Source organism: Monopterus albus, unplaced genomic scaffold (assembly GCF_001952655.1).
Source record: "Monopterus albus unplaced genomic scaffold, M_albus_1.0 scaffold3.1, whole genome shotgun sequence".
Taxonomy (NCBI): Eukaryota; Metazoa; Chordata; class Actinopteri; order Synbranchiformes; family Synbranchidae; genus Monopterus; species Monopterus albus.
Window position 1 is genome coordinate 8,391,820 of NW_018127883.1, and position 24,376 is coordinate 8,416,195.

At 37.5% G+C, this 24,376-nt stretch overlaps 1 protein-coding gene across 1 annotated transcript in view; it reads left to right on the forward strand.

The window, feature by feature from the left end:
- The first annotated feature begins 13,980 nt into the window (after positions 1-13,980).
- The window catches only part of hs3st1l1 (heparan sulfate (glucosamine) 3-O-sulfotransferase 1-like1), a 25,440-nt gene continuing 15,044 nt past the window's right edge, over positions 13,981-24,376 (forward strand). Inside the window, exon 1 of the mRNA XM_020601454.1 lies at positions 13,981-14,333. The gene's annotated coding sequence lies outside the window, so the exon portion shown is untranslated. The remainder of the gene's footprint in view (positions 14,334-24,376) is intronic.

The window sequence follows — 24,376 nt, forward strand, 5'->3', positions numbered from 1 at the left end:
TACCCGCACGCCATCCTGTTTTCCTGATCTCCGGTGTGGGCAAGTCAGCTACAACTTACTCACCTGCCGAAATGGCAACTTACCTGCACACCATCTCATTATTTTGCTCTCTGGTGTGGAGACAACTTACCTGCATGTCAACCAGCTATCCTGCTTTCTGGTGTGAGCGCGCCAGGGTTTGCTCGCTCTCCTGTGGTAGAGATAACTTACCAGCACCTCAACCAGCTATCCTGCTCTTCAGTTACCTACCCAGTATTCAAGTGCTCCTGATCTTCAGTGTGCCTGCTGCCTGCGTTCCTCCACGAGCATTCATCTCTGTCCTCTCTGCTCCTCCACTGGATTCCATGCAGCCTCCACTTCTCTCCTCCTGGTTCCCCACAGTGCCCTGGTTCCCCTGCTTCATCCACTCCTAGTCCAGCTATGGTTCCTCTCCGTCTCCTCCTCTGCCTCTCTTCTCTTTTCTCTTCTACCCTGTATGCCATTCCTTATTTATTAAATAAACTCTCTTTTGTTCCACTCCTGTGTCTGTGTCTGTCTATGGGGTCCTCCCATACTAGTCCCCCTAACAGCCCTGCTCCTGAACTTAGGACTAAAATCTCTAAAATGTGTGATGCGCTGAAGCCATTTTACAACTTGGAAATGTTATGTTTTTGTGAGAATCTCTGAAACATACTAAGTTTCATACTCTTGACTCAGGCTGCAAAATGGCTTCCACTATGATTCTATTCTGGCTTCTAAAGAAAGCCAATACATGCATGTTTTTAGAGAGTGTTGTCATTTAGATCATCCTAGACAATAATTCCAGGACTCACCCTGATTACTACTACTAATAATAATGATTTCATGTGCTCATTTTGCAAAAAAATCTAACATAAAATCTTTATTCCTCAAAATACAGAACAATACGATATGGTCTCATACAAGACACAAGTACTATAGCATGTACGCATATTAACAAACAGGTAAATACTAAGTATTACATCTATAAAATAAGAGATGACACAAGGTAATACCAAATAAAGTTGCTGTGTAAGCAGCCCATGGTGTTTTAATAGGTATGTAATACTAAATACAATGAAGTTCATGCATCATATACCATAATTCTGAACTTGTTCATTTCTAGCATTCCTACAGGTCATACAAAGTGTTAGGTTTGGTAAATTTGAGATTTGCTGACAGTATACTGTGTTCTGTCAGCATGAGATGCCTGTTTGCTAAATAAAAGATTACATCTCTTTTCACTTTTAGTGAAATGCATTCATAATAAATGTGGATTTCAGTATTCAGTGCAATTAAACTGGTGTTTTAAATGCAGTTACAACTATGTGCATGTGCCAAGGACAAAGAACTGGATTATTTTAAGCTATCTTAAATGTGTCAAGACTAGGTGAAACTAAGTGCTTCTGTATCTTATAAATGATTATTTCACTTATGAAAGTAGTGGAAAAGTTGTGTATATTTCACTGGGCATCTAAATCTTTCAACCGTTCATCTTCTGTATTTTTGTCCAGTCTCCTGCTATTATTGCTCTGTTACTGTCTCAAGGAAATATTGCAGTAAAGTAAATAATTCAAAATCCCTTTATTGTCCAAGCACATTGCATTTGCTGATATTTGTCATGGTGGCGCCGGTGTTGAGCACAAACTCTAAAACTACAATCTGTGGACACAAATCGTGAATCGAATAACACAGTTCTTGATGCAGGTAAGTGGGACAAAGGATAATGTTTATGGAGAGCCAAAGCACAGTTTATACAAATTTTTGTGCTTTTCACGTCTTCTTTTCAATACACAGCATTTGGAAATTACATCTGTTGACAGGAGTCCATGAATTTTCATATTATTTAAATCACTACAACATGTTATTTCCTGTGTATATGTCAGTCAAACCGAATGGTTTGGAAAACATCCATAGAATGGCATATCATCTATTAAGCAAACACACACACACACTTGAGAAATCTGATATAAAACCCCCACTTTGTGACCTTGTTTTTCTTTCATCATCACCAGATGTATGAAATGTAATGTAGACCACTTGAGATAGCAGAGCAGGGTGCATCTCTGAAGGCCTAGAAGACCACATAGCCTGCTTCAACTGGCAGCCCACAAATTATTCAGGGATGGATGCCGAGGTATATTTACACGTCAGTGTCACAGAGAGCTCACAACCTGGCTGCTCTGTTCAGATGGAGTCTGAAACAGAGAGCCTGAAAAGCTAGTGGCATCTGATCATTTGAATGTGTCTACAGTATGTGGATATTTGCATGAGTGGTATCAATTTGATTGTGATTAGTGTACACAGACACTTGTGGTGGTATTGTTTGGATTAGGAGTTTGCTTAAGAGCACCTCAAAAGCTATACAATGTTCAGCAGTAATTGCTTACTGTTGCTTTCATTTCACACAAAAACGTGGTATGACATGTTTTTGCTCTGTCAAACAGATGTTCTTTAAGGTTTTCATAAAATCAAAGATATTTATATCTATAGTTTTTCATTCAATATATTTACATTTTATACTTACATCTTTATTTATAATAGTGGATTTCAATGTTAGCGATGGAGTGTGCCACGATGAATTCACAGGCAACAATGGATACATGTAAATAGCGTTACTAAAAGAAACTGGTTGATTTGGACCTACAGTAGATCCTTCTTGCTGCGAGATGACAGTCCTAACCTTATATGTGATTTATTAAGAATTGTGTATAATGTTTTTCTATAGTTCAACATGGTAGAATAAAAAGAAGAAGGGTTTCTCATGCTATTCATTGCCCTCACCCCGAGACTAGGTATAATGGTGATAGAGCAGGTCATATCCTAACCGGCATATTAGCGGTTTGATTTCCGGCTTGTCCAGTCCACATGTCGAAGTGTCTTTAAGCAAGACACTAAACCCTCAGTTGCTCGTGGTGATGACACTGGTGTGTGAATGTGTGAGTGCTTGGTAATGCCTTTGAGTGTGCTGCAATGCATAGAAAAGAGCTATACAAGTATAAGACTAAATAAAACTCAGCAAACCCTGAGAACATGCACTGTTGAACATTAAAGCAACACTAATACAGACACTTATACCCCCATTGTAAACCATTTCCTAGACCATGGACTTTATTCTGTCCATCACTGATTGAACCAGGAGTGGAGGCTACGACCAGGTTCTGCTTCAGGCAGAAGCAAAATGAATTTTTGATCTGGGCACAAAAACACCTGACAGAATGAATAAAGATTTGAATCTGTCTGATTTTTTTCTATCTTTCTCATTTTGGCTCTGTTACTTGTTTTCACAGCCAGTTTGCCCTCTTCCAAGGGTGTCGTCTCATATGTTGTTATTTAAAAATATTGCAAATAATTGGACTAGGATGATTTGATATATTTCCATGTCATCTTTCCAAGGTCAGCTTTTAACATTTTCCCTTGATTTCTTCTAAGTTAAAAATACTGTATATCTAGGGTTGGGTGGTACAGAAAAGCAGTGGTTAGCATTGTTGCCTCACAGCAAGAGCATTCCAGGTTGAAATCTCATGGCTGACCAGGGCACTGAATAGCATGAAAAAATAAATAAATACATTTCAAATATCCTTCATCACACTATTCTGTTGGACTATAGAAAAACAACTTAAGAAAATATAGCTTAAAATACTTAATAAATCACAAGTCACCTCACAGCAAGAAGTTTCTAGGACTGAACTGACTAGGACCTTTCTGTGTGGACTTTGCATGTCCTCCCTGTTCCTTCATGGGCCCTCTATGGGTACTCCTTCTTCCTTCAACAGTCCAAGGTAGTGTGAGTTAGGTTGACTGGTAACTCTCAATCGCCTGTCTCTGGTGACCTGTCCAGGGTGTACTTCACCCAATGTCAGCTGGAATTTGTACCAGCCCTCCCACAAGCCTCAACTGTACAGGAGAAGCAGTATAGATAATGGAATAATAATAATAATAATAATAATGTTTGTATTTCTTGTGTTTATTACACCGGGGCTTATTTTACTGTATTTGGCACAATGGTTGTTATCTCCACATGTACAGTATATTATTTAATTGTCCAAGTCCTCATTTTCCTGATGAATGACGTCCCACACAGTGTTTTAATCAAAGCTATAAATGAATGAAGACTCAAGTAGGCACTAATTATTTTCTCTAACTTTATTTCTGCTGCTCTTTATTAAGATTCCTGCAAATTAAAAATAACTTTATAAGCTCAGGGAAGTTGAATATATGCATGTGAAGCTCTATGGTTCCTTAGGAGTTTCAATTGAAATGAAATAAAAAACAACATGGGCCATACACTTTCAGATGGCTTTCATCTAGTTGTGCACAGCGTACAGACTTAATTGCTTAGAGCATAGCTACTTCTTATATTATAAGGGGAGCAGGGGATTTATGCACATGCTTTTGCACACAATACTGTATGAAAAAAGATGGGCTGTCTCTGCCAAACTGGAAGTTTGTTCTTCAATTACAGTGAGCAAATATATTAGAATACAATGCAAATATTGCTTTCTTCAGTGATACCCACTCAGAAACCTGCTTCATTTTCATGGCTGGAATATGAGAAAATGGGCCCCTGGGCACAGCCATGTAAGAGGCCCTGAAACCCACCTACGCAAAGATTTAGTTCTGTAACATTTTTTGTTTTTTGTAGTCATTTTGCATCTCTGCTTTTGCTTCTTTGCATTCAGTTTGTATTTCTATCATTGTTTTGTGTCATATTTCAGTGTTTTTCCTATCTATTTCAAATTGTTTTACATCTCTTTGCAGTTGGAGTCTGTAGTTGGTTTGTGTCTCTTTGCAGTTGTTTTGAATTATATTGTTATCATTTTGCATCTCTTTGTCGTTGTATATCTCTTAGTTGTAGTTCATGTCTGTTCTTGTTTTGCATCTCTTTGTAGCCTTGTTGATATCCTTGTAGTTATTTGTGGCTGTCCTCAGTCAGTTTGTCTTTTTGCTGCTGTTTTGCTTCTCCTTTCAGTCATTTTATGTCACTCTGTAGTAGTTTTCTTTCTCTTTATGGTTATTTTATGTCATTTTGTACTTTGTGTCTCTGTGTCTGTTTGTGGTCATTTTTTTGTCTTCTTGTAGTATTTTTGCTTCTCTTTCAGTGATATTTTGCAGGTGCTGCTGTTGATCCTAAAACTGCACCTGAGCTTCCGTTTTGTTCACACTAGTGTTTTGTATGTGTGTTTTCATTTGTTTGTTTTTGTTCCTCATCCTTGTTGGATTGACTTTAATACTGAGTCTACTGTTTTCCAAAAACATTAGGGCCCATCTTTTCTCATGTAACAGCTCCAAAGGCTAAGCCATCACTTTGCATCACTTGCAGTTTCTAAAGTACGAGAGATGATCTCTGCTTAGTTTACACTACTCCACTAGCTTCTGCTATTGATGCTACTGCGTGTATACTGCGCAATGTGAACAGACAAAGCAAATCAGACCTGATCTTTTTCTAGCATCATCAGCAGGCTAAAATCTTCACTTACACATCGAAATAAAGTATCTCAAACATTTCTACTTTTGCTGGATCTGCACAAAAATTTGTGCAGACTTTAACTGTTCTCAGTTGATGAATACCAATGACTTTTCATCTAGCATCACAATGAGACTGACATTTCAGTTTGTCTTGTATTTTGATTTATGTTGCCATGAATCAATTTAGCACTTCATTCATTCTAAAAATATGTTGCCTTAGAAAATAATTAATTCAGTGATTACATTTCCTGCAAATGTTAGCATGGTAACACGCTTGCCTAAGATAGTGAACATAAGCATTATTCCTGCTAAGCATCAGTATATTTACACTGTGAGCATGTTTACATGTTGACGTTAGCATTTAGTTCAAAGAACCACTGTGCCTAAATACAGGCTCATAAAACTGCAAGCATAGCTGTCGTCTCCCAGGCTTGTTTTAAATCACAACTTTTTCTCTATCTTGTATGATTTTTTTTTAATTATTATACATGCCAAACCTAACAATCTAACTGAATGCTGTGTTTGTAAAAATGTCTTATTTTTTACATAATAAGAATTTTATCTCACTTTAATGTTATTGCAACTGGCAGTATTGCTTTACTGTTACAGGCCATCAAATATAAGTCAAATTATAAATGGGGCAAAATAGGTCTATAATGCATTTGTCAGCAGGACAGTAATGAAGATTTCCCACATTCCTGCAGCACTTCAGTATATTTCTGTTCATACAGTTTTATTTTGATCTCTGCTACTAGAACGTAGAGACCCAGACAAGTGCACTCTGCACACAGACAAGCTGTAACTCCCTTAGGCTCAGCTGCCATCAATGTGTCTAAAATATGCTACGCTGCATAAAAAAAGTTGAGAAAAAAAAACAAAAACCAAATCTAACGGTGAATAAAAAAGCTATCACACTCTGTATTTTGCTTTGCCTGAAGATACAAATAACTTCAAAGAACTGTCAGAGAAAAGGTGAAGTTGCAGAAAAAGAATTACTCTGATAACTACCACTGTACCCTTTCTCCTGTTGTGCTTAAATTTCCAGGGATTAGGACACAGCTGAATGCAGGACAAAGCTATTAGGTTTGTTGATTCCTCCATGGTTATGATTATAGAAGAGATCACAGTTAGTCTGGACAGCTTTTTGCACCAGCATGATATCAATTTGACTGCAAAATATAAGCAAAAAAGTAATTGTTTACCTGGGGTAATCTGCACCTGTATTATCAGTAAGGAGGTAGTTTGGCTTTGTATTTCCTTGGCAGTCCTGACGTTTCAGCAGCCTGAATAATTGGGGTTTTGCATACATATTGTAAAACAAATCCATCAAAGACCTCTGCTATGTCTTTCTGTATTTGCATACTTTGCCTGTGCTTTGGTTTTTAAAATTATGGGCCAAAGAATAAATTATTGGAACAGTGAAATGACTAATAAATGTACAAGGAGTCCATTTGCAAAAGGCCATACTTTCCTATAATCACAACAATATTGAATCTACTGTGAGCCATCAACACAGCTTTTTGCTGTGCCTTAAAAGCAGATAAATATGCAAACGCAGCATATCCAGAAAAAGCTTTTACATGCCATTAAACATTTAGACGCTCTGCATACAGTAGTATGATTGTAAACAGTCAATACAAACACACACATACAGTATATACTGTACATGTACATATATGCTCTGCTATAATTGCTTGTTTGTCTGCAATAAATATGGCTTTTTTGCTAGGATATAATCTCAGCCTGCTTCTATCCATGTACTGTCTCTTCATCTGTGCCATAGTTGCAGGAGCTGACAACATCATTAATGCAGCAAGGTTACACAGACCTCCGAAAGACTCCAACTTCAAACCAGCTTCAAATCAAGAGAAAACAGCACTACTGTCATCACTATCACTATGTGACAATGTGCACTATTACCTCTGATAATCTTGCCTTGTGCTCAGTTTATATTGTAAACATAATCCTGGATTGTTTTTCAGTGTGTAGGAGTTCCTATGAGAATTTACAGCCATTTCTAAAAGGAAATTGAACTTTTCCTTGATTGCAATGATAGCTGTTTAAAATGTCATAATGTTATGATACAGATCTGAGCAATACAGACTGGTTGACATTCAGATGGATGGATCCTGCCCTACTGAGTGCTTGGCAACAACAATGGAAAACTGAAAAATAAGTAGTTTAGGCTCTGTAGGGAATGAATTTACTGGAACGCTTTAACATGCCCTAATTGGCAATTAGCTTGTAAGAAAACATAATGAGTTGAAGCCAGAGAAGATAGAGTCCTAATAGACAACAATAACTTATTTAAAGATGGCTCTGAAATGCCCCTATTTATTTTTGTATCAAATTGTTACACTTAAAACCTACACAACATTAGGCCTCACAATCATTTCATTTGTATCATCATAAAATCAGTTTAATAGTGAGCAAAGTACCACAGTGCAAACGTGTATTATTTACATTCAGTATTACTGTACTCTTCCCAACACTGTGTTTGTGTTTTTTAGCATGCTTCCCCTCCTGTCTTGATTGACCTACTTTTCCGAATGCTATTAAGTCAAAAAGAAGATGTTTGGTGAAGCCCTGCCGGGTTTGCTCACTGTGGGCCTATGTCACACTCCTGTCAGCCTCTTTATTGTTAATGAAGTTCTTTTTCCAGGATAGGGGTGTGTGTAAGGCAGCTGAAGTTCCAGTGAAATATGCTGGAGGATGTTTGTTTTTCAGAAGGGAATTAAAGTGCTTTTTGGCAACTCTGCTTTTATGAAGTAACTACAGTACATACTATTGGTTCCATTGCATGAAACAATGTTTTCATTTACTGATCAATAGGTCTGATCAGTTTCAATCAATGCAGGTGTTTCATGGTTAAAAATAAAGATTTCAGTGTTTTGACAGGGAAGCCATGCAGCTAATTCACTTCCAAATAGCATGTCTAAAATTAACCCCACCTATCAAACACTGCAGCTCGTGTGGAAAGGACTCGTAGGTGGGTGAGAATGAACTAGTTAAACTACGAGCTGTGTGGTCATCTAATTGCATAGCCAGCCATTGTGAGGGAAGTTCATGCTCATCTGAATGGGGTCTGAAACCTGCTCAGAGGTTTGTTCAGCCAGCACCAGGACAAGACAGTATGGTACAGTCTTACTATATTGAATACTATATGAAGTAATGCATAAATGTGCTCATTCTTGAAACTTTAGATATGTTACTATTAAAGAGAATTATGTTCTGAATCTCTGATGAGTTTATTTGTAAACCAATTCTGAATGATTATGGCAGTACTGTAGATGTAATGTGTAACACAAATTCTGGGTGAAAACCACATGGCAAGTACAGGCAGCATATTATCAGTGCACAATTCACACAGTGACAGGTGGTACAATGATAGCTGTGAATGTGTGAACAAAAGCACAATTATAACTTTCCCACATCACCTGCTCCAAATTAGCTTGGCTGCTCCTAAAATTCAGCTTCAGTGTTGGACTCAGAGAGGAGATGGCAGCTTGGAACTACTTTCTGTATCACACAAAGTGAATCACTGAATGAAGGACATTTCTTACTTTTGTATTACTCAGATTCTAATCCTCATAAGAACAACACCACACCAAAATGAATAAATAAATAAATTCTCAGGACTCTGTATTTGTTACATACTTATGAATATGGATGTTTATGAATATAATAATAGTCATTCTGTAAGCATGCTCACTCTCTTTACACTAGGTAAGAAGATTGATGCCAATGTCATATCTATACACTAAATATGAACGTGCAAATTAGTTTAGCTTAGCACAAAAAACTGTAAACAGGGGAAACAGTTAACCTATCTTCATCAAGGTAGGTAGGTACTTAAGTACAGTTTTGATATCAAATATTTATACTTTACTTGAGTATTTGCATTTCTGCTTCTTCATACTTAGACTTCACTATATTTCTGAGAAAAGTTATACTTTTTGCTCCTTATTTTATACATTTAGTTACTAATTATTTTTCAAAATCAACTTAATAACATGAAATACAATAAAATTATAGGATTGTACTAATCCTATGTGAATTAAATTGTATTTATTAAATTCAAAACATATAAAAATGATGTGCACAGTAATATATTAATAATTTTAATCCTTAATTTAGGCATAATGACTACTTCTACTTTTGATGCTGTAAGTATATTTTGATGCTAACATCTTTATACTTTTACTTAAGCAACATTTTGACCGCAGGACTTTTACTTGAAAGTATTTTTACACTGTGGTATTGTTACATTAGGTTATGGATCTGAATACTTGTTCCACTGCTGCATGATTTGGCTTCATTCACTGGATGATCAGAGCACTCTGTATTTTGAATTATCAGCAGTAGGTCAAGGAGCAACAGAGTGTGAGGTCACAGCTCTTGAGTCTGTCCTCCAGGAAAATAAAGTATTTCATTACCATGCAAGGAATTGATAGGTCAGCCTCTTCTGTCACCATGGTGAATGAACCACCTCACACCCAATGGTATTTCCTATTTATAGCTTTGTTTTCTTTATAATCAGCAAGTAGGAATGAGCAATTGCAATGAATGACCTGGAGTGCTGCTTTTTTTACTTCTACATAAAATCATACTGAGATCCAAGCCTGGTGTCAGAGTTTCTTCTGAAGTCACAATGAAGCTGTGAGTCACTTGCGAAACTTAACTTCCTTGGATTTCATGGATTTCCAAATTTCAGAGGCACTAAAAGACATTTGGCACTAACAGATGCAATTTAGCTCTAGGCAGCACAAATTAAAGCTGCACTATTTCATATTTTGTACTAATCATAAAGTACAGTAAATTATTATGAGTAATGTAAAATTTGAATGCCGGTAATGACAAATGCACAGAAAAGTTTCACCCAATGTTCAAGTTTGTTTAAGCTCTACAGTGTCTTGTAAGCTTCTTCTTTTTTTCTCCATTTTATTTATTTATTTATTTTGGTCTTCTTGTCTTATTGCTAATTTTGTTTTGGACTGCAGCACACATGATTTCTGCAAGAATCACACAACAACAAAAAAGCATTTTGGTAATTCCAGAGTATTCTACAAATGATGGTGAACACTGTGAAGCATTTTAAAGGAATAGTTCAGGATTTTTCAAATAGGTGTTAAAAAACATTGATATATTCCTATGTACTGTATGTGAGAATAGGTCTTTGTCACATTGACCCTGAATGTTTCCAACTAGAACGTCACTGTGCTGCACAGAATGAGGTACGAACTACACAACTTTTGTTCTGTGAAAAACTCACTGTGAAAACATGTCTAAAACTGAAATGCAGCTTCAGCTGTCCCACTAAACAAATTCAAGTTGGTATGTTTCAAAGTTAGCCTATTTAAAACTAATTTCCCTCTTTTATTTCCCTGGACAGTTCCTTGATATGTTGTGGCAGAGGGATAAAAAATGTTAATGCTGTTAAATATCTGTTGATTTTTTGATAACATCTTCACCATATCAACTTTATAAGGCAATATAAGGTGTCCTCCCCCAAGTGGCCAAAATTATTACCTTTAAGGTGAAGATGCAGTTGTGTGACTTTAAAGTGTTTCAGTCTGAGCATCTGTGGCTGGCGTTAACCTCTAAATGCACCAAGATGAGAAAAAGGAGAGAAACTTCTGTAGTTGAATATAACAGACACACAACACACAGCCACACACACACAGCTGGTACACTGACCTTTGGGGGGCAAATAAACAAGAACTAGAATACCACCAAAGAGTAAATTTTTTTTGCGTTACTGGTATGGATCTGACTTGCTGGAACATACCTTTAAATTGGCGCACATCATCTTAATGAAAACCTAGTTTTATTGGGATTATCATGTAGTGTTTAAGCATCAGTTAGTTCATACACTACAGTATAACAAGTAAAAACAGTAAAAAAAAAAATCTAACAAAACAAAACCTAAAATGATCTTCATGTGGAAAAATAATACTCCTATTTTCAATGACAAAAAATATGATGGAAAATATCAGATTGGCTGAATAATTAACCAGGAGCCTCCTGTGATTTCCAAATGTTTAAATAAACAAAAAGCATATGCCACAATTGCAGCAGTTTGGCAGGACACACAGTGCCAACAGCGAAAGAAAAATATCATTGTTTTTACACATTAAAATATGTGAACACATCTGAGGCAATGCAAGAAAATAGGAGAAATAGATTATTTGGCAAGTTACAAAATTATGTGTTACTGAATAACACCGGTCTTGGTAAAATGATATCAGTACCAGCTGATGAAACTCACCAGGGAATTATAAAACTACACTCAGATTCATCTGTTCAATGAAAATTTTATCAGTTGGAGTTTTTTCCAGGCCAGGATGGGACAAGTCTGAGCAACACCAGTGCAGTTGCCTGGTAGTGTCATGGAAGTAGATTAAACAACATGCTGCAATGGCAAACACAGAACACTCGAGCGTCAGTAAAAGACAGTTGTGGTGGAATTATTGGTGAGTGATAGACGGGTCAGCATAACAAATAATCCCTCTGCAAATAATTTAGTGAGGGATAAAAAGAAAGGACTGTGTAAAGTTGCAGTGAAATAAATATGAAAGTTATGAGATACCATTAAATAATAGCTTGCACAGCAGATTTCATGTTAAATTCTCCTTTGAAAAGTTAACAATATTGATGATATGATTTTGAAGTATTTAAATATTATTGACTCGGCATGAAAAGTTTATTTTTAGCTCAAGGCCTTCTGACTCCAGGTGTCTTGCAGGCTGTGAGCTGTAGGTTGCTCTGAGAACAGGCACCTGATAAATTATCAAATACATCTAGAAGCTGCAAGGTACAGCCCCTAACTAGTCTAACTCTGCAAACCCCTGGGGTTCCAGATTTCCCATTTCCCAACATACATTAAATTTTATTAAGAAGGAACAAAATCTTAGTTTTCTTTTGAGCTCTTTTAAAATTAAAACTGATCTCTTTAATTCAAATTCCCATGTCAGCTTCACTGGTGCTGACTAGGCTGTGATTAGCTCTTCCCATTTCTCAGCATTAAAACCTACATACAGCTGTCCTACATACACCATACATTTTTAAGCAATAAAATATGATCCCTCTCTTCCTGGCTCTCTCTAAAGGTGGACTGAGCTGCTGAAATATAAATGCGCCCTTCACTTGCCCTCTCTTTTTAGACATTGGGCTAGAGCAGGACAGATTCTGAGACAGTCTCCTGTAGAAAGTAATCAGTGTAGAATGGGGATGTTACACACATGCATACACTTCAGTTATGAATTAGAATATTTGGATTCACATGTCGCTCACAGGCATATGTAACCCTTACTTTGTAAAAGAGCTTTGTCTTTTTTAGACATAAGCACCCTTCTGTGAGGTGATGAGTCTGTTTTTAAACTTACCAACTCAAGCAGTTGTTTAACCGTGAAAGGAGGAATAACTGAAGATTGGTAATGTGCTTATGTTAATGAGCATAGGTTCATCTTAGACTGCTTTAAAGTGGAGTTTAAAGTTTCCTTTCCATTGGGTACGGAAAAAATATCAATCACTTTTGAGACAAGTATAACGTGGACCTATGTATAAAGGGCAAGAGAAACTGTCTAAATGCTGCCTTACAATGTGCAGTACAGTACCACATTAATACAATAACACACCCATTTCTATGTAATATATGCACACTAAGTGACAAATTAAAGAAAATCTGAATGAGTGGAGGCGTCTAACAGTAATGATGCAAAGGTGCAGATGTGACTAGGTATGGCAGTGTTTTTTCTTCATTCTTTTTCCCTTAGAGGGAAAAGGTCACTGTAGCTCCAACATTATTGGGCTGTTTCCAATTGTTTCTTTCCAAAACAGATTATTAGACATTAACACCCACTTCACACCAGATTACTCAGATGTGGGGAGGTGAGAAAGCAAGCAGGGTTTAAAGTTCTCTTACTGGATCTCTTTCTTCATTCGTTAAACAACAATTTGTGACACTTTTCATGTTGCCCAAAAGAGTGTCTTAATGTCTTCCTGGAAATGCCATCTGAAAATATGCGCCCTTATCCTCGTAATGAAATGATTTAGTTGACCCCCGCCCCCCCAAATTCTGAAATCTGTGGACTGTACCTTTAATCTTCTGTGGGTTATGATGGTGTGATAGTTTGTGATGCCCTGGCAATCTTTTGCTGGCAGTCCAGCATTTCCATGTGGAATTATACTAGCGCAGCATTTTAACATGTCTCATTTTCTCATTGATATTAATACCCAGTCATATCAGACATTATAGACGCAGTTTAATATAATCTGCTTGGTCATTAGGTATGGGTGCTTTGGTAAAGCCCATCTGTCATATTTAGATTAAAGCTGAAATAATAAATAGTTATTATACTCTCTTTATAGCCTACTCTTAGAAATAAGGGTGTTCGTGTAAGTAGTATTCCCCGTTGAAAGTCGATGACTCCATGGGGATTGTTGTGTTAAAGTCAGAACAGCATCTGTGCTAGGCTGAGGACTGCACAGTATCAGTGAAGAGAGCACCTTGTCCTGATCATCTGACGGCAGACGGCTCCTCCCTGCTCCCTTCAGTCCGCTACGCAAAGCAGCGGCTCGGGCACAACTCTACCCGCGTTTTAATACACAGGCTCGTCTTCTTGAGTCAGAGACGGACTCGACCTATCCACTTTGAATAGACAAGGGCTCCATTCCCTCTTCCGGTGTCTGCTTTCAAATGAATCGGTGATGAGAGCGGCCGAGAAGAGACGAGCGCTCTTCTTCTATGTGGACAGACGGTGTGCAAAAGTGCGCTCCGTGGTTCAGGATCATCGCCACCTTTCCTTCCCGAGATCAGCCCAAACCCAAGAGGCGCGCTGAGATCCTCACCGACCCACTCGTGCGAGGTAACCCAATTTTCTCTAAAGATTTCCTCTAGTTTGTCTGTGTGGAAAAACGCTGCTCCTGAACGATACAGCGTCTCCACACACACCCTTTAACGCAACACTTGGATCTCCAGCCTCTGACAAAAGGATGTTTTATGCTTTTGAATTCACGAGTGATTAATCTATCAATTATTAAGCAAGAATAAATCGAGCATGGCCTTGCAGCGAGCCGATTCTCTGACATTTTGAAAAAAGATCATTCGTCCATGTGAAATGAGTGCCTTGTCTTTTTTTTCCTGCAGTTCACATTAAATCCTGCGTATCGATCAGACTAATTAAAATGCTACATCTAATAAATTATCTTTATAAGCTCCCAGGAGTACACTCTTCCGGAGAGCTTACTGGCTGTGACATATAAAATCAACTTCTCATGAACACTTTTGAGGCATTCAAAGTTTTGAATGAAATGTATAAGTTGGTGTGGTTAAAGGCGAATCAAAGGGGAGTTAAGGCAGACATTCACAGAAGTTGTAGTGCAGAAAGCTGGTGGATGACAACTGAAAGAGCTCGCACTGTGTCTTGGCGTTAAAGCATATGCTGGAGTTACAGCTTAGATCTCATCAGACAAGTGCAGCTAATGATAATTGCCACTCTCCTGTGCTTAGTGAAGTGTAGCCTTGATGTGACATTGTTTTCCCCCTAGCTTCACTTCTCCTGTATCTGGCATCAGATCTACCTGTTCCAGCATTAGGTTGTGCAATTTACCTTTTATTATGAGCATGTGGGTGTTGGTTTATGTGAGCTGGTGTCAGATTTCTCAAAGGCAGAAGCCAGTGTTTGACCGGAATGAGTTCTTAAATGAAATTCAAATGAAACATGTTTTTTTTTCAGCATCAGCTCCACTTTGTCCAATGGCTAAAATTGGGACTTATAAAATGGTTTGGTTGTTAACAGTCTTAGTCATATGCATCACTTAGCAATCATGCTCCTGAAAGTGAGCTTTTTTTTTATCAGCACTCAGCAGGCTTTAGACCATTATGTGAATGTGCATGAGTAAATAATTTTTTAAATTAAATTTGGGTACACAAGATATCAAAAAGATAGATATAGGAAGAATATGAAGGAATACACTTTCAATCAAGGTGTGGGTGTGATAAAAGTAGCAAAATGATGCATATAACGATAAATACACACAAAAAATCATAAGTAATTTCTCAGGTGAAAAATTATACTGCTCAGAAATGATGGTTACAGAAAGACAACAAAGGACAAAAACAGTATAAAAGAGGGGTCACATGTTATTTTCATACCCAACTAATGAGGTAGATATTTTGTATGCTTTCATTCAGGCTGGAACCATATGTGTAAGTAAAGGTAAAGTTAGAGAGAAGGCAACGGTTTGGATGGTAGGATTTTCCTGACAGTAAGTGTTTATGAGTGTGGTTATAAAGATGATGGTTGTTCAGGGAGGCGTTATGATTTCTAAATCTCCAAAGAAACCTCAAGGTGTCTCATTGATGTATGACTGGACAAATATACAGCACCAGTGGATGTTACACTATAATATGAGGAAAGTTTCATGTGGGAAGGGGAGGGGGCGAGGAGAGAAACTGTTTCTTGTGTACAATTTTCTGTTTTTATGTTTTGTTCGATGGAGTTTTTCTAGTTGGCTCCACTTGAACAAAGAGGGGGGTGGGAGAGCGGAGCAACACAGCAAAAATCCATTTTCTTTTCCTTGAGCTTTTCTAATCAAGAGCAACGAAAATAACAAGAAAATGTAAATAATGATTAATGAGGTTATATTCATTGAATTAAAGGATGAAAATTATTAGCTGCAGCATACAGGGATATTTGTTAAGAATGCAAATTAATTCCAGAGTGTTTCACTTTATGTGGCTAGAGGGGTTGGTTGACTCTCCCTTGTGAGAAGTTAAAGAGCTTTCATGAAAGAATCAGAGTTTTCTGCTAGGAAATGTGCCTGATGTAATCTCAAACCTTAATTTCTGCACTGAAGTCCAAAATGAAGATTAATTTTTGCTAAGAAATTTGAATATTTATTCTTGATGTTTTGCTTTGATGTGTGTGCTTATTTGGTGAAATTTATTTACAGAAAAAAAGAAAAGAGAAAGGTAAATAAATGTATGTATTTTTCTGTAGCGATAGCACTCATGTATTAATGTTCTCCAGGGGTCCAGGGCATTAACTCTAGTTTGTAATATCACTTTAATTTCAGCAGCCACATAGGCAGTTAAACAGCTGGAGACTGACTGTTTCTCAGGACCACCTGTGAAACGTCTTGTGTTACTCCGTGACTCTGCATGCTTTATACTATACTTCATGTTGTGATTTGAGTCATGACACAAGCTGGTGAGATCAGAAGACTCCTTATTGCTGTGAACAGCCTGGTCATTTGCTGTCACATTTGACAGCAAGACAACTAATGCGCGCTAGTTCCTTGCCTATGTGCAATGTGAGACAAATGTGGGAATCAGTGCTAACATTAGCAACCTAGTCTGGTTGTCTTCTACTCTCCAGGTCAAAGCTAGTTAGCCTGGCTTGGAATACAAACTTTACAGCAAATGCTGTTGTATAATTGCTAACAAAAGGGGAAAATCTCCTATATACGTAAATGTAGCACATCTCCTAGGTAATGCTGGTTCTCAAATGTCAGTGACCTGCTGCCCACCAAGTGGCCTGAAGCCTACACACTTGTTCCACAATTATGTGCAAAAGTGCACAGGACAAAAATGCACGGTAACATCTCTATAGCCTACATTGTCTTACACAAAAAGAGAGGAAAATTCAGATGTAATTTTCACAACAGTAAATATTCTCTTATTAAAACTAAGCAGAACAATTGACTTCTATGGGACTGTGTGAAGGACTGGCTTCCTCTTGTTACCATAGTAACTGGCTTCACGAGGACCAGGTATCATTATTTCCTGTGCACCCAGTTAAATAGAGGTTGTCAGCTGTCATGTGCTTGATGACTGACTTTGATCCGAGCTAATGATCACTCTGTTCATCTTGGGCTGAGCAGAGTATGCGCCTCATTTCAAGAATGAGCTGTTTGACCTGCTAGCGGATTCTTCTACTGGCTGCTTGATTCTGGATATTTACACTACCATGATTAGGTCAGATGAGTACAATCACTTATCCAGCATTGTGATGATAATGTCATAGAGAGACTGATTCTTGTGTGTGCTTATAGAGTTGGCTGGATCTGCTGTCTGCCTCCCCCTGTGGACTGATTACTGATCAGAATAGCATTTCATATCAGCCTTGTGGGGGCAAATTAGAGTATTATCAACAACTTTATGCTTATTTCTTGCATATCTTCCAGGCTTCCAAATCCTGTGGAAGCCATTGTTGTTTTAAGCAGCTTGGCAATTGAGCATGGAAGCAAGCTCTAATTCTCCCAAGTTTTTGGAGATGCAGAGCAGAAGAATGTTAATGTTTTGGTACGACAGATATCTCCTGCTTTTCATGCTCTTTCATCATGAAAAAGTGAACAACTGAGAGGGCCATGAAGCTGCCTGCTAGGAACTCTTCACTCCAGTCCTTGGTTCATACATAATAGATAAGTTACTGTAACTTACAGTACAGGGGCATAACTAGGCTAATGCCCAGATTTGCATATTTGTGCCGAATTCCATAATTCATGAGTGTGCAGCAGGCAGTGATCCGGTGCCACAGCCACCTTGGTCCATATGCTGTGTGCCTTTTTCTCAGGGGTTGATACCCACCAACAGCATAATATTCAAAAACAGTAATGAATCTGTCATTGCCAGGCACGTGGAAGCTGTGTCTTCATCATCAAAAGCCTGAGAGTTTAAATTGAGCCTTCAGGAAAGCCTTGTTAAAAGCACATGGAATCTGCAGAATCACACAACAGGCTTTTTTCCTGCTTAATTTATTGCTGCTCTGAAATAATAAGACAGGGTTGGAGTGGGTGAAAGAGGAGGCAGCAGAGGGCAGTGACACCTTCTACTGAACACATTTCACAGGCCACTTTTTCATCAAGAGGTTCACAAAAACCTGACGCTTCTATCATGCAAGCAAGTGTTATGAAGTAGATTTATCATTCCACTTGATGATGGGCTAAGTTATTTATTCATTACCTTTGTTCTCTACTTGACTCAGATGAGTAGGCACATGCCAGGCACATCTCTTATTACTGGTGATTATGTGTCATACATTCTTTTTTTTTATATCACACCCATTGCTTGTCATATTCAGTAGATTACTGGTATCTCCCACTTTGGAGAGATCACAGCCTCGTCATGTGGAGTGAGACTTGTTTAGATACAAATTCTTCTGCTCTACCATACTGTATGTATTAATTTATTTTGTGTGGGCGTGTGTGTGGTTTTGTGAGGGAAGGGAAAGTAACAGATAGTGATATGAGATTTCTGGTTGTGAAATATACTCCTAATCAGTCTGGTAGCCTGAATATTTAAGTAATATTTTAATGAGATGATTTCCCTGCACCAAGACCTTTACCGTTAACATAGATATTGTAAGATATTAAGGGGAGCTGCAGAGGGATTTGTAAACATGACTTTATGAATGTTGCTTTATGAATTCCAAGTTGTGTAATGTTAATTCAGCTTTACTTAGTGAGGCAGCTAAAGTAATTTCCTTTATTGTATGCTTTTTCTTTGTTTTTTTTTTTTTACACATCTCTGGTAGTAATTTTACAGGAGCGGATGATTACTCATGAGAACAAAATGTCAAGCAATGGTCGGTCCTCCTGGCTCATGCTCTTGCCACCACCAGAAGCAATATTTGACATTTGTTCTAAAGGCAAAGATCAGGGTTTGTCTAAATATAAAGTTTGTTTTATAGAGAGATTGATTTAGTTTTACTGCAGGAAGATCAGGCACCTAACAAAGGCAAGCGCATAAAATCTGTGCTTTGATCTCTAGTTTAAGCACAGAAGAGGTCAAAAAAATGACCTTGTAGTGGCCCTCAGATCAAACCATTGTTAAGCTTTCTACAGAACTAAACTACAGTTGATGTAGAAAAGTGACTACCAAACAGTCTGACTGGTGTTTTACAAGTATACAGTACTCTTTACAGTAAGCATTTAATAAAAAAGGCACACCAGTCTCCAGAGAAAGCTACAGTATCTGACCAGTGTTAATCACCACTTAATGACCCACTGACAAAGGGTTTATCAGACATCTCTAATAATGTGCAGGGTGCTATCCATGGTGCTGAATGAGACTTAATCTGAGTTTCTGGACTAGGAGAAGGAGAATGGCTACGTGAACACCTCTCTTTTTCCTACCTCAAAGTGCAATGCCTCATCACTGAACAATATGTTAAACTGTGAATCAGCATTACTGCAGCTCACAGAAGCAAGGATTTACAAAATAACCAATTTGTATTGCAATTAGCAGTCTATCTATGGACCACTCTTAATGACCACATTTCACATATTAAATGCTGTTGCAAGATATTCCTACTTATTACCCCTTCCCGCACCCTGGTGTCACCTTACTGCAAGAGGATAAAAGTGGTGACTCTGCCACTCTCTGAACACTTCCTGAAACTTTGAGTTTGAAAGCCCCCTTGTCTTGTTTTATGCTGTAAAGCAATTTTACTTTTCATAAAGTGATTCAGCAGTTTTCAGCAAAGTTACAAAGAGTGAAGGGAAACATGGCACAGTGTAATGCAGTTTCAGCTAAGATCCTGTCATAAACACCACCGTCTTTGTAAAAGCTGACACTGTTCCAAAGGCATATATTGTGGTCGTGACTTATACTACTATGCTCTTGTATTAATTTACATGATATTAAATGGAAATTTTCATCTACACCATTTATATTGTACACTTTGCTTCTCAGGCTATATACACGCTGCTCTAACTTGGTGGAGGCTGTTAGTGTAAGCAGCCTGAGGAAAACACATGGAGACAATATTCAGGGCTGAAAATGTACTCCCACATTGCTTGAATGTTTTTTTTTTTTGGTTAAAAAATTCATATATCTATATTTTCATTTATAGCTAATATTCCTTGAAGTGTTTAAATAAAACGTTTCTCAAAATAGGGCAGTTAAGAATAGGGCTCCTTTATTTAAGCATACATATTTTTAGCATAGCTGTAACAAACGTTTTTTTCTGTATACTGTGTATCATATTTATTGGTCATTTTGCATTAATGCCTCCGATACAGTCTTTGTGTTTGTGACAGCATCAAGTATCATTCCTTGGATAGGAATAAAATAGGATATAAAGACCTAATCAGCAGAGATCCTTTGGTACTACTACCACAGCACTAAATAGCTGAGTAACCTTAAAGATAATCTGAAAATGGAATACTGAGATGAATGTTTTGAGATTTATTTATCCATGTCCTGTCCATGTCAAATCAGCTTTTTTATTCATACCACATTTACTAAATCTAATCTTTTAATTATATAATTTGTTGTTTCCACGAATTTACTGTATGTGTATAACAGCTGTTGAGCATGTTTGCATGTTTAGTGTTTGGTCATTTAATAAGTATGAGTAGTGATAATTTGGGTGTAAAAGGATAATGATGATTATTTTCAGTTTTGCTTTTAGTTTTTATCAACTAAACAAACAAGCCAAAAAAATGCTGCATTATCTCATAAATGGGATTTAAGCAAATAATACACAGCCTAAAATGTTTTGTAAATACTTTGTAGTTTTAAAGCTGCTTTTCCTCTTGTTGTTCAGCACATTAAATTGTGGATGATTTGCGATGCATCTTGTCTAAACTTGTGTTTCAGCATAAGTAAATATTTTATGCAAATCATGCTGAATTTACATGTCTTTACATATTTAGACATTGGAAATACTTTTTCTAAATGTTGTGGAGGGTATTTTTAATTTTTTATATTTACAGATCAAATCTCATCAAGTATGATCACGAGAATGAGGTGGTGATGAAAAACTGCTCCAGTAATAGGGATGACTAGTTTAGCCCAGTAAAAAAACAGAGAGGATTTGGCCCTCACCTTCAGGGAGTGTTTATCACAAACCTTCCTCTTTACATCCAGTTAACTGCAATAGCTATACACGGTGTGGGTTGAGATCAGCTTTAGAAGTCTGAAGTACATTAGGGATTAGATATGGCATTTGATGTCCACACATAAGGTTTCAAAGAATAATACACCATCCTCATTTCATCTCTGTACTGTATGTAAAAGTACAGAGAAATTGGTTTGGGTGTTTGGCCATGGTGGCACTAAAATGAACTCATGTTGTCTGGTTTGTAGTTTTGAAAGGATGTTGATGGTTGACTGAAGCTGACTAGTCAAGTCATCAGCCAGAAAATGAATAAGCAACAGTTTAAACAGTTGATTATTAATGAGGTAATTTTCATGCAAACATGTGAATATTTATTTATTTATTTTTTAAGTATTAGATAATAGTAAATTGAATGTCTTTGGGTTTTGGACTGTTGATTGGCCAAAACAAGAAATTTAAATAATGCATCTTGGTTTTAAGATTACTGTGATGGGCATCTATTTATTTTCTTTTTTTATTCAAATAAATTATTTAACTGGGTAAATCAAGAAAATCATAAGCAGATTAATGAACATTTGAAATATACATTGCTATACATATCTATAGATTTTTTTTAAAACAAATCTAGTATTCTGTACTTGTATTTAAAAATGTAGCATTTGAAAACTATTGCTCCACCAGTCCCTCAGAGAGCAACAGGTGGTGTAAGAAGAGGATTTTCTGGTGTGTTTGTGTCAAAAGCAAGAAATCAGTTGTTATTCTTAATTTCTCTGCTGTAAGGTGTGTTTTGTGTCTTCAAGTGAAGTCACTAGAGAAGCGCTCGACTCTGCCATGGCTCAGAGAGGTTTGTGCAACTGTAGATGAGTACTGATGATTCCAGAGCAACAGCTCCAGTCGCATTGGCCTATGATTTAATGCAAGAAATGCTCCACAGGGGAAAACTCATTCTCCAGCAAATTAAACCATTACTTCCCCAGTTAGGCAGTTAAATATGAAGAAATTATTCATTTAATGTCTGATTACTCCCTAATACAGCCATCTAAACAATGGCAGTCACTCATCCCCACAAGTAAATTCTGCTTCTTTGCAAGATAAGGGTGGCAATTGCTTTTCAGGGAAGTTTTATTAAAAGATGCAAGCTAAGAACACAAAATAATTCATCTGTTCAGATTCATTATGAGATGACTCTCTAGTCTAAAGATTTGTCTTCATTATCCAGCCAAGCACCAGGCAGATAACACAGCCTCATTTGCTTTCAGAACCTCAAGTTTCCCTGACCGATAATGCAGCTTCTCTTTTGTTTGGCTGTGATAAAGACAAGCGAACCCCTTTCAAAATGCATGCAGCATTACAAAGGTTAATCATCAATTTAAAGATAATCTTTGTTAAATACCGATAAAAGCATGGTGTATGCTCGAGACAGATATAATCAGGCAACCCCCAAACAATTCTCTATCTAAATGAAGTGAAAGATGTTTAATGTAGGCTTTACAGCATGGGTTGATGAGTGGGGAGTAGGGAGAACTGCATCAAACTTATGATGTTCAGTTATTTACTGTTTGCTAAACTGAGTTGTTGATTCTGTTGGGCTGCTTAAAAAAACTTATATTTCTAGATCTTCATGACATGTTTTCAAACAGAATTTGGTTGTGAAAGTCCCACTAAAAGGTGAATTCAGGTCCATCCTGCTTCAGTTTGAAGCAGTCTGCTGGAGAAACTGTACCTCATATGTATCTACATCCTCTCCGTAATAATTATGGAGATAATTATGGAGTTTTAAAATTATGCAATCAAGGATGAGATACTGATCCCCTAGTCTGGGAAAATGTGTAATTAATTTTCTCTTTTTTCTCAGTTAATATGTGAGTGACTAGGAACACAGGATCCTAATCATTATCTGGTCTGGTCTGGTGAAACATGACTGCCAGGTTGGCTAATTAAAATTTGAGCCATTCTTGCTCTGTTTGCATTTGTCAAAGGTGGCACAGAACAAATGGCACAATATTTTAAATCCTAAAAAAATATCATACAGCCATCTTGAGTAAAAAGCAAAGACATTGGATTATAGATCCTAAAAGCCTTTTGTTAGATTGCAAAAGGGAACGTTTCATCTTCACCAGGTTAATGGCCAGAGATCAAGGTATACTGTACAACCCGTGAAAAGGCTTGATACCTAATAAGAGAAAATACATTATCAGTGTGTGAAAGAATCACAAAAAATAGTCATAGTAAACAAACAAACAAGAATATATCCAAAAATATCTTACTTGCTGAAAACCATATTATTCCTTAAATAGAGAATTACTGCATAACAGGATAAGGCTATGCATACAGTAATTTAATAGGCAAACTAATTGTAGACAAAATTCAAATCATGAAATATCAATGGAATTAAATATTCATGGCATACTTTTCCCAGGCATCCTACTTTTGTCCTTCTGAGGTATTGGTAACAGGAGCGAATTGTTAGGGTTGGTGTCTCTCGCCAGGAGGTGTAAGAGAGAGAGACAAAGAGGACTAGTAGAAAAGAGTCTTTATTATAAAATATAGGCAAATGGAAGAAGACAAAGTCAATGGGGTTGATGTGGTCTGACCAGGGTTGAACAGTGGAGGCTGAATAGGCAGGAGAGCAGCAGGAACCAGGAGGATCAGAAGACTGGGACTGGGCAGGTGAGAGGGCAACATAGCTGGTAGTCTCACTCCATAGATGATAATCCGGTAAACACAAAGTCGGGGCACTCGCACTGTAGCTGGCAGGCAGATTAACAGTGTCAGGATTACTCACTCCACAGCTGGCTGGTAGGTGAATGCAGTGGGGATGTAGGAGAAGTAATGCAGACACAAGATAGGTCCAAGGAGTTGCTGCAGGGCCGGAGCGAAGCATAGTGTAGACAGAATCACATGCGTGGCCACATCGAATGTAAACTTCAACCTCAATGATCTGGTGACAAAGGAGCGTCTACCAGCACTTTAAGTAGGGATGGTTGGTAAATCAGAGAATGTGCCTCAGCTGTGCGCTACACCCAGGGATTGGATCATCAGGTGATGCATCTCAGCTGTGT